Source organism: Bos indicus, chromosome 5 (assembly GCF_029378745.1).
Source record: "Bos indicus isolate NIAB-ARS_2022 breed Sahiwal x Tharparkar chromosome 5, NIAB-ARS_B.indTharparkar_mat_pri_1.0, whole genome shotgun sequence".
NCBI lineage: Eukaryota > Metazoa > Chordata > Mammalia > Artiodactyla > Bovidae > Bos > Bos indicus.
In genome coordinates, this window is record NC_091764.1 from 109,068,743 (window position 1) to 109,085,105 (window position 16,363).

The window sequence follows — 16,363 nt, forward strand, 5'->3', positions numbered from 1 at the left end:
AAGGTGGAGCCAGTTCCTCTGCATGAAATCCCATCCCCCAATGGGTTTGAGGTCCACCCTGTCCCGCACATGAATGAGCGACGTCTCACCTCTGTGGTTGTTATTCAGTCGCTATGTCGTGACCGGCTCTTTGTGACCCCATGAACTGCAGCACGCCAGGCTCCTCTGTCCATGGGATTCTCCAGGCAAGAGTACTGGGGTGGGTTGCCTTGCCCTCCTCCAGGGGATCTTCCCGACCCAGGGATTGAACCCAGGACTTCTGCATTGCAGGCGGGCTCTTTACCATCTGAGCCACCACAGGGAAGCCCTTATAGCTGCATGAGCACCCTCTAATTAAAAGGAAGTCACTGTATATTTGTTATCAAATTCTGGTGAGATTTGTTTCATTAAAATGAAAGTTTAAGTTTTCAGAGGAGAGGAATAGAGGCAAAAGCCTTTTTAGAAAGTAGATTTGGGAGATGGATTAATAATGTTACGAATTCAACATAAATTAGCTTGTGCCTGCTTTTAAGTCCCAGAACTCAGTGGGGAAGATGGCTTTACACTAGTGCCTGAGCGTGATTGCCAGCGGCTAACGAGGCTTCTACCTGGGACTGTGCTATGTGGGCCTAGGGGAATCAGATGGCTCAGTATCTCCTTTACTTTCTTGTTTTTTCTTTTCCATATGAAGGGAAAAAAGATTTTTAGGGGCCACAAAGATGCCAAAAGGTAGCTTTCAAGAAACTGTTTTCAAAATGTGGTCTTAAACTAATAATGTTGAAAATCACCTGGGAACCTCTTAAAGCTGCAAGTGCTGGGACTCCTACCTGATGGCAGACTAACACCCCTCCCCCGCCCACCAGGCTTTCCTCACCGCCCTAGAGTTTGTGATGCTGTTGTTCAGTTGCTAAGTCCTGTCTGACTCTTTGAGACCCTGGACTGTAGCCCACTAGGCTCCTCTGTGATGGGATTTCCCAGGCAAGAACACTGGAGTGGGTTGCCATTTCCTTCTCCAGGGGACCTTCCCAACCCAGGGGTCAAACCCGCATCTCCTGCATTGACAGGCGAATTCTTTACCACTGAGCCACCAGGGAAGCCCTGTTTTTTTTCCTACTATATTTATAATCCTCAGATCAGAATTCTGCAAGAAAAAAACTTTGATAATAGGATAATCCCTAAATATTGACATGAAAGCAACTTTCTGTCAACATGACCATTTCCATGTAACAGAGCTTTTGACTGTGTCCTTAAACTGACCTCTGAGACCAGCTGGAAGCCACTTCTTCATTCAGATATGAACTGGGTCCTTCAGACGGCTCTGAGCGAATGAAAAACACGAACGAGGAAAAGTAATACCTTTGTCCTAAAAGAATCCCCCCAAACCTTAGGAGTTCGTGGCTAAGGCCCAGAAGTTGCTCTAAAGAGCTGGATGAGATCAGGATGGAATTTTCCAGAGACTCCAGGCAGGAGGAGATGACTGGGGGCCTGGCAGTGTTGGGTTAAGAGTTGCCTCAGGTCCAAGTGTGTGACTTTATATATAATTAGAGCAAGAATTGAACTCATTAAAATTTTTATCATTAACAATTGTTCAGTTTAGGGCTTTTTAAAAAAATTGGTGGAAAAATCCTAAGTAACGGCACTGTAAGTTTAATTCTGGCTTTCTCAGATTTTCTCAGTCATGCTCAGAGGGTCCTCCTTCCCCAGGAAGCACACTGTGTCCAGGAAAGATGGCATCCTTCGGTCCTCAGTGGTACTGGTCTAGCAACCTCACCCTGCCCGGAGGGAAGCGCTGACCCCGCTGTGCTGGGTGCCTGTGCCCGATGGGACGGCAAGCGGCTGACACAGCCTGGGCCAGGGCTGTAGATGGCCCAGCACCGCACAGGAGGTGACCTGCTTGTGTCCAGAGGCCACAGGCCAGGCCTGGAGCCCGTGCAGCATGGCGGTCACCAGTGTGAATGCTTAAGCAGGGGGTCAGCCACTCTGAGACGAGGGCGGAGTCCCCCACCCCGCCCTCCGCCTTGAGGCTCCATGGACGTGACCAGCAGCTGGGCCTCCCAGTCGCTTCCCGTGGCCTTTCTTTGACTCCAGAAGCCATAACGCGAGCATGGGCCGCATGTCACGGCCAGCTGCTGCGTTGGCACTGAGCTTGACACCCTTCTACTTCACCTGCTGTGCTTCCAAGTCCCCCAGTCTGCTCCTCCCTGGCGGAGCTTAGGACAGTGACCTGCTGGGGTGAAGACCAGGACCTGCAGTTACCATAGCAACACCCGCATCTCTGGTCCTGAGGGGTGGGCGTCTGTGGACATAGTTTGAGCTCTAGGGCAGGGGCAGGGGTGTCGGTAGCAGATCAGAGCCCGCGGTGTCAGAGTCAGAGTGAGTCCATCTGGCGGTGGAGGAGACCCAGGGGTGTCCCAGGTCAGTGTTCAGAAGCTCAGCGGAAGCCACTTACTGACGTAGGTGGACATTAGGTCTGGGTACCCTGAGCAGCTGGGAGGCAGGTACCTGAGTGGGCAGGAGAGGGCTGGAGGCCACAGGGAGTTTAGGTAGGGTTTGGACTAGGTGCCAGTGGGGATATCCAAACAGAAATATGAGAGGGCCAACCTGGAGCAGAGAGAACAGAAAATGACCTAGGAGGGCAGAGGAGGAGAAGAAACCAGCTGCAGCTCTGTAATCCTGCCCTGATCAGATGACAAAAGAGAGGGGAGTTCAGACCAGCCTCAAGCCCTGGGCTTAAACCCAAGAGCCCCAGGGCATCCACTCTACCCTGGGGCTCCCTCGTGGGCAGCGGGGAATGGTGCTCAAAGCCTCCCTTCTGACACGGAAAGGGCAGGAGGGCGAGGGTTTGCCAGGATTAGATGTCAGAGCCAGGGATCTGGTGTCTCTGAAGTGGGGGCTGCCTCTGCAGGGGCCCCAGGGAGTCTTCGGGAGAGGATCCAGGCTCCGATTTTCCCAGACTCGTCCTCTGGCCCCGCTGCTCCCCTGGGCCTGACTTCAGGTGACTGCAGTCATCCGGAGAGACGGAGTTGGCAGGTCAGAGCCCTGGATTAGGACTGTGGAACATCTGTACTGACAGTGCATCCCGACCAGTCCTCTCTGCTCACAGACACGGGAGCCGAGCGCCCCGGGGGTCACGTGACCCACCAGAGCCAGAAGCCGCCTGGGGCGAATCGCTTAACCCTGCAGCCGGGCCAAGCAGCGCCTCTTCCCAATCGCTGGCCCAGAGACGGCCGCATGCGCCTGGTCCCTCCTGTTCCTGCCCCTCCTCCACACGGGCTTTCGTTGCCAGGGCCGTCTGGAGGGTGATTGGCAGCCCGAGGTCACCGAGCCCTCTTGGCAACGCAGCTATCCCAGCGGATGGGACATTGATTCCTTGGCAGCTGGTGCTTCCTCAAGAAATAACTGTCTTAAAAGTCTGGTGCCTTATTGGCTTTGCTCTGACCGAAGTGTTCCCCGTCTGCCAGTCGCCCCGCCCCGCCCCAAGCCATTTCCTCTGCTCTGTCCAAACCCACATTCGTCCCTTTTGTTCTCTGCAAACCCCTGTCCTCCGACTGTCCCAGCAGACCTTTTTCTTGATCACGACTTGAGCCTCTGGATTTCTCTTTCAAGATCAGCTCCAGCCTGCCTGACTGATGAGCTGAGGTCATTCCTACCCTCAGTTCAGTTCAGTCGCTTAGTTGTGTCCGACTCTTTGTGACCCCATGAACTGCAGCATGCCAGGCCTCCCTGTCCAACACCAACTCCCGGAGCCCACCCAAACTCATGTCCGTTGAGTCGGTGATGCCATCCTCTGTCGTCCCCTTCTCCTCCTGCCTTCAATCTTCCCCAGCATCAGGGTCTTTTCAAATGAGTCAGGTCACCTGTAAACTAAGCAACAGGGACAGTGAGTTTGAGGATCAGGGTCCCAGCAGACACACTAGAGGCCCTTGGCCCTGAGTCCTGGGGACCTGCCTCTCCTGGTGAGACGCCCCGGCCCGTGCATGGGCTGGCAGTTCAGAACTTGCAGGCACCGTTTCGCTTCTGTTTCCTGTGCACAGCCAGGCCTGGCCTCTCTGAGCCCATAGGTGCTTAATGTCCATCCCAGCCAAGGCAGGAGGAGCCCCTCTGTCTTGTGCCCTGTCTCCCCCCAGCTCCCTTGCTGCCTGTCAAGGAGATGGAGGTCAGCAGGGCCAAGGATACACTCTGTCCCTTCTCTGCAAGGACTTGGCCTAACTATGTCTTCTGTGGCTGTAGAGGGCACTGCAGGGCCCATTCCTGCAGCTGCCACAGGGGAGGCGGTGCTTCCCCCAGCACCCTTTATCTGTGGAAGACTCAGGAGCACCACCCTGAGGGGCACGGGACGGACCTGCGAAGAGGAGACGCTGGGCACCCTGGGCCTCCGTCTCCCACAGAAGGGGTGCAGGCAGGCCTCCAGCTCGGGCGTTGTGTGTTTCTCTGTGGTCCTCTGGCTCCCGGCGTGTCCGTGATGGATCTGTGTTGTTTATCTCGGCACCCGTGCCCCCTCCGCGCAGTACTGACGTCGGAACACCCACACTGAGGCTCCGCTGTCTGATGAAACGTGCGCCTCGTCCTCGGGCTCCATGGACACAGAGGAACACCTCCTTCCCACCACCAAGAGCCCGGGGAGCGCGGGCTGCACGCGGACAGCCACGTGCGTGTCATTAGGCAGAGCGTGTTCTGCCGGCCCCGAGCCCTCGTTTCCCCACGCTGCCTCACTCTTTCCCTCCCTCTGTCTCCAGACTGTGCTCCAGGACTTGCTGGCTTCGGAGGCTCTGCGGGGAGGACGGGTGTCGGGAGTGTGTGGCCGCGTTACCCACGTGGAGCTCCATGCACCCGGCCGTGCCCTGGAAGGAACAAGGCCATGTGCATGCATCCGGGGCGGCCAGGGGCCTCGAACACCAACTGCCCTGCTCCTTCTTGGGCCCCTCCTGTGCCCGGGACTCACCTGAAATGTGGACAGTGGGACCCACCGGGCCAGCAGGCCTGGGCTGGCTGGTGTGATGTGTTTGAGCAGCTGCTCCCTTTCTGGCCCCAGGAGCCAGGAAGGCACAGCGGTTTCCTGGCGTGGTGCACGCAGACGGGCCTGGTGGGAGGGGATGACCTTGGCTTCCGTCTCCCTGTGTTTGGGAAACAGAGGGTAGAGGGGTCTCTCTGGAGGCCGTGAGGGTCTGGTGAGGGGGTTCCCACTCAGTGCCATATGCATGGGCTATGGGCTCGGGGGGAAGGGCAGGTCTCTGGGGCTGGCAGGCCTGGGTTCGAAGCCCACACAACCCAGGCACCCGTGCTCAGCTGTTCTGGGTTGGTTTCTCTCTCTTCTATAAACCAAAGGATAACGAACTCCACCGCCCAGTCTCTGACAACAAAACAAGAGCATGGGGTGTTTTTGAACGTTATCAGGTGTCAGGACCCTCCTTTCCTTTCCTCCTCGAAACTCCGTTGCTACCACTCCGTGTAGGTTTTTATTGACTAGTGTGCCGTCCCCCTGAGAAGATGAGCGGGATGGGAGCTGCTCACCCACTGTTCACCCCAATGGGTGCACCACTGGGGTGTCTAAACCACTGTGGCCCCTGGGCCCCCAGTCGGCACCCAAGAAATGCTCGTCCAAGAGGGGAGACCTTCCTTTAATCCCTCCAGCACACCCGTCAGGTACACACAGTCCTTGTCCCCATTTTAAATGTGAACAGAGTGAGGACCAGAGAGGCTAAGTGACTTGCCCGGGGTCACACAGCTAGGAGCCCAGATGATCTCAGTGCCTGTTCGGGACCAGATGTGGGCAGGGCTGGGCAAAGAGGAAGCAGCTGGGCCCTGGCTGGATACACCGTTCACGGTGCCCCGGATCCCTCAGGACAGCCCATGGGAGAGGCGGTTTCACGCCCTTTTCACAGACGGAAAACTCAGGTTCCAAGAAAGGACCCCAACTCAGTCCCGACTCGATGGGGCCCCTGAGGAGGGAGCAAATTCATCTTTCATCTCGGACGGGATCAAGAAGGGGCCGGCCGGGGCTGAGCTGGGTGGCAGGGGAGGGGCCAGGCTGAATTCCTTTCTCCCTTCCCCGAAGCCGGGAGGGGCCCCTCCGAGGTTCTTGGGAAATCTTGCCGCCTGGCGGGCCTCCAGCCTGTGTCTCCGACTGTTCTTTTGTTCCCGGGGCTCCCGCCAAACATCTGACTCTGCTCAGGATCGATTGCACGTAAAGTGCAGAGAGGGGGAACGGGGATTTTTCCCCATGGTCGTCCAAGACGCAGATTTTTAGGGCTTTGATTCTCTCCCAGAATCACGCTGAACAGCCATGCCTTTTGCAAGAAGTCACTTCATTTTCAACTGACGTCAGGCCTAACTTGCTTTGGAAACTTTGCGTCAGGTGGTCCTAAAAGAGAGAGGACCATGCAGGTGACCACTGGGTCCCACTGAGGACAGCCCAGGCTCACAGGGTCTGGCAAGAGCAGGCAAGGAGCCCGGAGACCAGGGTCACTGGCAGGATCAGAGTGCCGGGGGCAGAGGAGGCGCCACTCCTCCTCGTTTGTTGATTGACTACCCGGGCTGGGCCAGCTGCTTTTGTTCTAGGAGATTTCGTGGACTCATTCCCTGAGCTTCAGACAATTGTTTCTTTTTAAGAAAGGGAAGTTTGGAGGTGGCTGAGAGGAAATGCCCCCGGCAGGCTGGGGGCTGTGGACGTGTCAGCGGGGGCCCAGATCTGTACTGTCAGTGGGAGGCTGGGGGCTCTTGGGGGACTGCTGGGGCCCGTGCGGGGCCCTGCAAGGCCTCCTCCAGGAGGAGCTGCGTCTGGAGCGAGGGCTTGGGCACCTAGAGCAGGAGCATCTGGACGGGCGTTGGGCTGGAGGTTGCTAGGCGCTGGAGTAGGTTTCCCAGGGAGACGGGGCTGGAAACACCATCTGCTGAGGATGCTTGAGTCCCGGAACAGGCGGGGGAAGAACGAGAGGTTCTCTCTGTCCCAGTTAACCTTGGTTCTATTGCCTGGGCCAGCATTCCTTCCACAAGTGGACCAGGAGGTGCTGAAGCCCTGGGAGAGCCGAGTGGTCCAAGTGGGACGAGGCTGTCTCCTTGTGGGGCCAGGTGCCCGGGACTCCCCACTTTGCACCCCCATCCTGCCCCAGCCTTGTGGGGAGGGGGCATCATGGGCAGAGGATTAAATACTCATACTGAGTCAAAACATTGTCAGTTACAAGGATCCTCCACATCTACTTGGAGGTGGAGGCCAGGAGAGAGTATGGACCCCAGAACGGGAACAGGCTTAGTGCTTGATCTATCATCTGCCCAAAGGGAATGCTCGGGCCAAGCCTGCCTGAATCCTCTCCGCGTGCGTGCTGGAGGAGACGTACCCGGTCAGCTTGCAGACGCCGTCTGTTTTCTGTCAACAGAGAGTAAAGCCCATGACTGAGGTTGGGGGTAGAGAATCGGGGGCCCTGGGTTCTGGATACAAGGTCACACACAGTCCTACGGACAGTGGAAACCAGCTGACTTGTGCGAATTCGGAAAGGGAGAAAGGTTGCCTGTTTGGATGGGTGTGGATCCAATCACTGTTAGGGACATGGACTCAACCTCTAGCCCCTGAAGCACTACTTTCTCCGTAAACCTTCTTCGGCTTTAAGGATCATTCATCACCGTGGCAGATGGAACCACACCAATGATTCTGCTGAAAAGGCTTCATTGAGGGGCTGTTTACACAGGGACCAGTAACAGAGGGGCTATTACCACCTGGGTCTAAGGGGAAGTCCTGTTCCCGGAGCCCCAGGGCCGCTGTGGACTAGACACTGGCCATGCAGGGGTGTGACTACCCCAGGACTGGGACCTCATCAGGTGGGCCTGGAAAGAAGGGCCCCCACCTCACTTTCCTTCTTCATTGGCCAAACTAACCAGAAGCCTACAGTCGGGGAGACTCGGTCCACAGGCCTCGGTCCAGGAGCAGAGCAGGGAGGGGAGGGGGTCAGCAGAGAGCAAGAGCCCCCTTGTCATGTCAGCCCAGTCCACGTAGCGGACTCTGGAAGCTCTTCCTGAGAAGGGGTGCTCACAGAGGGTACCCACTTCCGGATTATTCTGTCCCCAAGATGAGCACATCTTATGCTTGTAGGATAAACCATAACAGAACTCTGCAATGCGCCCCATGCGGCCTTTCTCTGAAACGTTAGCTCTCTGAGGGCGGGGATAGGACAGCCCCATGTGCCCTGAACTTTAAAGAACAGGGTGGACACGTCGAGGCCGACAAGATGGCCTAGCTCTCCAGCGAGAGCAAGTGAGGCCAGCCTGGCTCCATGAGACCACAGGCTCTCGACAGGTGATGACACAGTATCCCTGGTGGAAGACCAGCCCCGCAGCCCCGCACGATCTGGGGAATCAGCAGTGTCCTCCGGCTAACGGCTGACCTCGTCCACCCTCCTGAGACCATAAGGTCTGAGTGGCCCTGGTCAGGGGGTGGCGCGTGGAGTCCTTAGCAGCTTTCTGTGGCCACCCCTCCCTGGCCAGGCCCCGACTGGGTGTGGATGACAGGGACAGAGAGGTCTCCAGCCCCCGAGGGCTGGTGACCTGGGGCCTGCTCTCCAGGACAACGACGAGGACCCCCGAGGACACAGCATCTCAGTGGACGCTGTCTGACCTCATGGATGGCTGGAAGCGCCTGGGCAGGTGGCGTGTGGAATCCAGTGTGTGCTTCCAGAGCCCATTTGGGTGAAATGCAAGTTTCCTTTCCCTCTGCTCTTGCTTCTCATTCCCAGTTCTGTCCCGAATGGAAAAACGTCTGTGGGTCCAAGTCCAAGGCGCAGCCCTGGAGCTGGTATTTTCCTTCTGGCACACAACAGACGTGGAGACAGCTCGGGCCTTGGGAGGGGCCCCGGAGAGGCTCCCCCTCGAGGCAGTAAGGCTTCGGGCCTCGAGCCCGCCCTGAGGTCAGGGCTGCTGGTGCCGTCCAGTAGCCAGGTGCCAGTTCCCCAGTGTCCTGATCTGCAGATGCGGACAGTCATCGTGTTCACCTGGGGACACTGACATGAGGGCTGGGAGTGGGTGCGGGTTAGAGCGTGGGCTGTGCGCTACCCAGCCCTGGAGGAGCAAGTAAAAGTTCTCCCCAGGCAGCTCCTGGGCAGAGCCTCCTCCTGGGGCTCCGGGGCCTCCTGCTGGGGCTCTGAGGTATCCCAAGGCCACCAAGGGACTCCAGCATCCCCCGGGCGCGTCTTTCATCAGGAAGCCTTCAATGGGTCTGCCTGCTTGGGGTGCAGACTGGGTCTCCCCACGTGTGGCTCCAGCCTTACCTGCTCTATGCTGCAGATCCTCGGCCTCCCCAGGGACGTCAGACCCCACCCCACAATTGCCTTTTCCTCTGGATTCACATCTGTGCTTTAATACTTTCTTTAGAACACACAGGGGGCTTCCCAGGTGGCGCTAGTGGTAAAGAACCCACCTGCCAATGCAGGAGAAGAGATGTGGGGCTGATCCCTGGATCAGGAAGATCCCCTGGAGGAGGACATGGCAACCCATTCCGATATTTTTGCCTGGGAAATCCCATGGACAGAGGAGCCTGGCAGGCCCCAGTCCATGGGGTCGCAAAGAGTCAGACACGACTGAAGCGCTTTGGCATGCACACGCACGCAAGAGCACGGAGGAAGGATCCACTAGCAAGTGTTCCCCCTAGAGCCTGGCGTTACGGAAACGTGTGCAGCTGGATTTGCAGGGAGTGTCCACTCCGAGGCTGTCAACCTCTTGTTTCTCCCGATACGTGGTTATTATAATGCATGTCCAACGCCTGAGAGATGGCAGGGCCGGGGCTGCGGCTGCTGCCTCGGCCTCTGTCTTTCCCGGAAACAGAGGTACAGCCATTGTGACAAAGTATTTATCTGTTCTACGGGGGCCCAAGACCTGAATCAAATAAGTCCACAGTGAAGAGGAATCAATTCACAAACAAGTCAGACTGACACTGGACAAGAAATTGCTTGTGTTATGTAGACACCAATTCTGTCCCCGTTGGAAGGAGAAAGTCTCCATGGCACCTTGCCCTGTTAACTCGGAGCTTAACTGCCGAGAGTTATTTACCCAGAAGACTTTTTGATCATCTCAATCTAAACATCAGTAGCTCGAAGTGGGGACCCAGGAGCCCATGATGACATTATGGGAAGAGATAGAAGTGGTGGGGAAAGCTGTGGCTCTGAAGGCTGGCTCTGTTTGCAGCCAGGCAGCTCCTTGAGGGGCTGGGGCAGGATCAGCTGGGACCCCCAGGCACATGGGCGTTTCTTTCAGAACTCGGGGGAGGCCTTGCTCTTTATCTGGGAGTCAGACAGAAGTAAAACCGGAGGAAGAAGGTACACTCCTTGGAGTCACTCAGCAGAGGAAGCTCAGACCATGGAGGGCTGTGCACAGAGCTCCCCAGGGTACCCGTGGGCCAGGTAAACACATACCCCCAGCAGTACCGAGGGTACAAACCTGCAAAGGAGGCAGGGCTGAGCTCCGGGGGCGATAGCAAAGGCGGACACAGATGGAAGGCCTGGGGAGGGGCTGTGTCCTGGGGGGCGGCCAGCCTGCCTGTCTAGGAAGCCGGCCCTGCCACCTCCTAGTCATATGACCTTGGGCAGACTGGGGACGATGGCTCCACCTCCAAGAGTTGATGGAAGAGTCATGTGAGCTGAGGCGTGTTACGAGCTTAGGATAGAACCTGGCCCCTGCAAAGAGCCCAGGAATTTCTGATGACAACCATCATCATAATCACCATTACATGTTATTGGTGTTGTTCAGAGTTAATCAAAGAAAATCCTGCTGTCCAGTGACCGAGGTGAGCCCAGCCTCTCCATTCGCTTTGGTGCCTCGGCTGATTTCCTGCCCCAGCACTGGGTCTTGTCCCAGGGCCCGAGGATCCCGAGAACATTGTTCCCCAGTGAGAGGGGAGCTGGTGATCAATATGTGAGGCCGTCTTCGGCTGCAACAGATGGGGTTCTGTGGTGGAAATGCTCATGGAACACCCCCCGCCCCCTGCCCACTGTGGTTCATCTGGGTCCCGGCAGGAGCTGTGCAGGTTCTGAGTGGCTGGGGACGGGACAGGAGGTAGAACTGGTGGGGACAGGGACACCAGCTGGAATGGGTCCTGCTCTGCCTGGGGGGTGCTCCAGACACTCCTTTTGGTCAAGCCCAAAGCAGGGTGGGCTTCCAGACTAAAAGCAGGTCTGGGCGGTCAGGGTGGGCGGGTGGCAAGGAGATGCCTCCCTGGGCACCAGAGCCTGGGCAGCCCGAGTGTGCAGGCTCCGTCCTTGACCGCGGTCAGCACTGGGAAGGCAGGTGCTGATGGACTCCCAGTGCAAGGGATGTGGGTTTACAGAGGCTTCCGGCAGCCGGAGGTGTCTTGGCCCTGGATGGGGCTGGACCGGTGAGCAGAGGCGGATGCTCCAAGGCCGTGTGCTCCTCCTCCTCCCCGCAGAACAAGTCCTCCCTGTCTGCCCCGTTTCTAACCTGGACACCCGGCAGCCACCTAGAGGTGGCACCCCTCAGCCCATTTGCTTCATCCGCTCAGCTGTGAAGTCTCTGCCGATTCTCCTGAGCTGTGGGCATTCTCGCCAGGTGACAGAGGCGGCAGTTTTGGAAAAGGCAGGGGCATCTTTGTGCAAACTCCCTGAGAGGGACCTCATTCCCGCCAGCCACCTACACCTCCTGAGTCCTCATCAGGGTGGGGTCATGAGGGCTCGGTGCAGCCTGGAGAAAACTGTCAGATCAATAAGGATGGACACGATGACCCTTGCCAGGGGCGGGCATCTCGCAGGCATGATTTCTTTTCTTTTTTTAAGTATAGCTGATTTACAGTATTATTTTAGCTTCAGGTGTGTAACACAGGGATTCAACATTTTCATAGATTTACTCCATTTAAAGTTATTATAAAACAATATTTTATTTTTTCCCACACGTGTGGCATGTGGGATCTTCGTTCCCTGACCAGGGATCGAACCCACAACCCAGGGAAGTCCCCTGTGTTTTATGCAAGTAATTTATATCTCTTAATCCCATACCCCTGTTTTGTCCCTCCCCCTTCCCTCTCCCTTTTGGTAACCACAGGTTTGTTCTCTATATCTGTGAGTCTGTTCCGGTTTTGTTATATTCCTTCATTTGTTTTTTTTTTTTTTTAGATTCCACATAGAAGTGATATCATACAGTGTTTGTTTTTCTCAGTCTGACTTACTTTACTAAATATTATGCACCCAGGTCCATCTGTGTTGTTGCAAATGACAAATTTTCACTCCTTTTTATGGCTGAGTAATATTCCATTGTGTATATATGTGCCACATCTTCTTTATCCATTCATCTGTTGAAGGACACTTAGGTCATTTCCATATCTTGTTATTATAAATAGTACTGCTATGAGCATTGAGGTGCATGTATCTTTTTAAATTATTGTTTTTGTTTTATTCTGATATATACCCAGGAGTGGGATTGCTGGATCATACAGTAGCTCTATTTTTAGTTTTTTGAGGAATCTCTAAACTCTTCTCTATAGTGGCTCTGCCAATATACATTCCCTCCATCCATGTGTGAGCGTTCCCATTTCTTCGCATCCTCCCCAACATTCGTTATTTTTGTTCCTTTGGTGATGGCCATTCTGACAGGTGCAAGGTGATATCTCAGCATGGTGATGATTTCCAGTTCTCACCACGGCTGCATAAGGTAGGCACCCGTGTGTCCCGATTTTCAAATAGGGAGACAAAGGCCAGGGACCTCCGCTCCATTTCCCGGCCGCTGAACTAGGAGCAGAGATCAAACCGACTCTGATTCCCAGGCTGTGTTCTTTCCCCGCCCCAGACCATGGGTGGAGCAAGAGGCCATGTTTCACTCTAAAGGAGCAACAGGTGGGGAAGGGTCCATAGATGGCCGGCACACGGGACCGATGTCTCCGTCAGAAGGTGGGTCCCCGGGTGGCCGGCTCACTGGCGCATCCAGCCCCAGCGCGGTGCCTTCAGCCGGCCGGCTTGTGCCCCTCAACCTGGACTCACTGGCGCATCCAGCCCCAGCGCGGTGCCTTCAGCCGGCCGGCTTGTGCCCCTCAACCTGAGTGACGGCTGCAATTCAGCGCCTGCACTCGTGGCAAAAAGCACGGTGAAACAAGGGGAAAGACTGTAATTACCTCTTAACACGTTGCCACATTTCTCTGCTGTCAGAAAGGTTTTGTTTTCTGATTTATTTTGATCTGCTTGGAAATTAGTTGCTGCGGTGCCTTTGGTGTGTAATCGTGGTCCTGCCAGTTACCAGGTGGCAGCAGCGGACGCCCAGAAAAGACAAGTTTTCCTCTCCTTTTCCTATTTGTGTCACCGTCTGTGTGTCGGGACAGCACTGTGTCTGCATTCATCCCTGGCTCCTCACCATGACCCTCCTTGCCATGACCTTCTGGGAGGTCATAGCCTGCAAGAGGGGAGTGTCTTGCAGGCTATGACCTCCCAGAAGATTCACGCCCACACAATTTTCCCTGGACCCATCTGCCCCAGCTTCCTCCAGGACCCCACCCTCTCCTCCAGCCCACAGACGGCTCCGCACCTGTTCCACACCAACCCGAAGCCCCCACAGTCTCAGACCCACCCTTGACCCACTGCCTCCGTCTTCTTGCAGATCCTGCACCCACTCATGGAGCTTGTATCCAGGAACCCAGGTCCTTCTGCTCACAGACCCGCCAGCTCTCTGTACACTATCCGTGGGAAGGTGGCCGCCTCAGTCCAGCTGGGTAGCGGCCTTTCTCCCAGGTCAGGCCAGGAGGAGAAGGGGACCCATGGAATATATTGAGAAAACATTTGAGGTCCCTGTAACCAGGCTGATAAGGGAATGAAGACGTTCCCACCTCTACACCCCAGCATAGTATACTTGTTGGAAAAGTCCCTGATGCTGGGAAAGGTTGAGAGCAGGAGGACAAGGGAGCAACAGAGGATGAGATGGCTGGACAGTATCATCAGCTCAATGGACATGAGTTTGAGCAAACTCTGGGAGAGAGTGAAGGACAGCGAAGCCACCAGTGCCGTATTCCACTGGGGGAGAGGGTCGCAGAGTCAGACATGACTGAGCACCAATGGCTAGTGATGTTGGGCACCTTTCCTGTGCTTACCTGCAAGCCATACATCTTCTCTGGTGAAGTGTCTGTTCATAACTTCTGTCCATTTTGCAGTCGAGTTGTTTTCCTAATACTGCATTTTGAGAGATCTTTGTATGTTCCAGAGAATAGTTCCTTTTTTCTTTTTTTTTTTAAATTAATTTATTTTAATTGGAGGCTAATTACTTTACACTATTGTAGTGATTTTTGCCATACATTGACATGAATCAGCCATGGGTGTACATGTGTTCCCCATCCTGAACCCTCCTCCCACCACCCTCCCCATCCCATCCCTCAGGGTCATCCCAGTGCACCAGCCCTGAGCACCCTGTCCCAGAGCCTAGTTGTTAATTAGATATGTGCTGTGCAAATATGTTCTGTCTCATCTGACAAAAATATTTTGTCTCTCATATTTGTCGGAAATCAGTCTCCATCTATGTGTGGATTTATTTCTGGCTCCTCTGTTCTCTTCCGTGGACCCGTTTGCCTATCTTTACACCAAGAACACACTGTTTTGATTATTATAGCTTTATGATAAGTCTTGAAATCAAGTGTGTCAGTTACCCAAAGGGTAACTTATTTCTTCTTTTGTCGAAGTTGTTTGGATTATTCTAGGTCTTTTGTATTTCCATATGAATTTTAGAATCAGTTTGCCAATTTCTTTTTTTAGAAAAAGCATTTTTTGCCTTGTGTATTTTGAGGCTCTGTTAAAGGTGTGTAAACAGTGTGATTGTTGCATGCCCTGGAAGAACTGACCCCTTGTTGTTATGAAAAAACCTTTCTCCGTGGTGTAGTTTTTGCTCCGAGCTCTGCATTTCCTGATGTTAATATAGCTGCTCTAGTTTTTCTTTTTTTTTTTTTTTAATTCATGTTAGCATTGTACATCTTTTCCCATACTTTTATGTTTAACCCATTTGTGTCTTTGTATTTGAAATGAATTTCTTGTATAAACAGCAAATAGTTGGGTCTTGCTCTTTTATCTAGCCTGATGGTCTCTGACTTCTTCCTGGGGTGTTCAGATCATTTTTATTTAATGTGATCATCAACATGTGATGTTAGATTTAAGTTTATCATCTCGCTATTGTTTTCCAGGTGTTCTTTGTTCCCTTGTCTTTCTTAACTGCTTTCTTTTGAAAAAACAATACCCATATATTTTATTCTATTTAATCTCTATTGTTGACTTACTAGTTAAAATTCACTGTCTTGTCATTTCAGCAGTTGCTTTAGTGTTTACTGTATATGTTCTTGGACTTCCCTGGTGGCTCAGACGGTAAAGCGTCTGCCTACAGTGCAGGAGACCATAGCCTACCTTCAAGTGTTATTGACATGTCGTATAGGAACCTTACAATGGTCTCCTTACATGTCTCCCTTCATGGCCTTTATGTTCCTGCTGCCATTTGCTATAAACATTTACATTGTTTATAATGTTTATTCATAATACACTGTTATTATCTTTTTTATGCAGTCCTTTGAGGGAAAACTTGATCTCAACCTCTAGTGCTCCTAATTATTTATGTAGATCCACATTTCTTTCCATCTTGCATCATTTTCCTTCTCCTTTAAGGACGTCCTTTAACAGTTCTTGTACTGAAGCTCTCCTGGATATGAAATCTTTTCGTTTTCCTGTCTTTGAAGTAAGTCTCGCTTTTTCACCTTAATTTTTGAGAGCTATTTTGACTTAGTATAGAACTTTATGGACTTCCCTGGTGGCTCAGATGGTAAAGCGTCTGCCTGTAATGCGGGAGACCCAGGTTCAATCCCTGGGTTGGGAAGGTCCTCTGGAGAAGGAAATGGCAACCCACTCCACTACTCTTGCCTTCTTTCAGAAATTTTAAAGCTGTTGTTCCATGGCCCTCTTGCTTACATTGTTTCCAACAAGAAATCTGCCATCAACCTTGCCTTTGTTTCTCCAGATAAACTATGTCTTTCTGCTCTGGCAACTTTTAGTGTTTCCTCTTTATCACTGGCTTTGAGCAATTCGATTTTGATGTGTCTTGGTGTGTAAATTTTTTTTCAAATTTCTTATGCTTGGTATTCATTGAGCTTCTTGAATCTGTGAGTTTATGCTTTCAAAATTAAATTCAGTAAAGTTTTGGCTGTTAATTCTATAAATTGCTGTATCTCCCACTTCCCTACTCCTGTGGGAATTCTAATTATACATGTATTAAATTACTTGACATTTTCACACAGCTCACCAATGCTCTTTTATTTTTTTTAATGTGTCTTTCATTCTGGATGGTTTCTATTATTATGTCTTCGAGTTTACTATTTTTTTTTTTGCCATGAATAATCTAATGTTAATCCTCTCCAATGTATTTTTTATCTCAGGCATTGTAG

The 16,363-nt window shown here is 53.2% G+C and overlaps 1 protein-coding gene and 1 non-coding gene across 19 annotated transcripts in view; both read left to right on the forward strand.

The window, feature by feature from the left end:
- The window catches only part of CACNA1C (calcium voltage-gated channel subunit alpha1 C), a 395,857-nt gene that overhangs the window by 138,126 nt on the left and 241,368 nt on the right, over positions 1 to 16,363 (forward strand). The window lies entirely within an intron of this gene.
- TRNAY-GUA (transfer RNA tyrosine (anticodon GUA)) lies at positions 15,727 to 15,798 on the forward strand. Its single transcript has one exon. It is a non-coding gene; the product is annotated as a tRNA-Tyr (tRNA).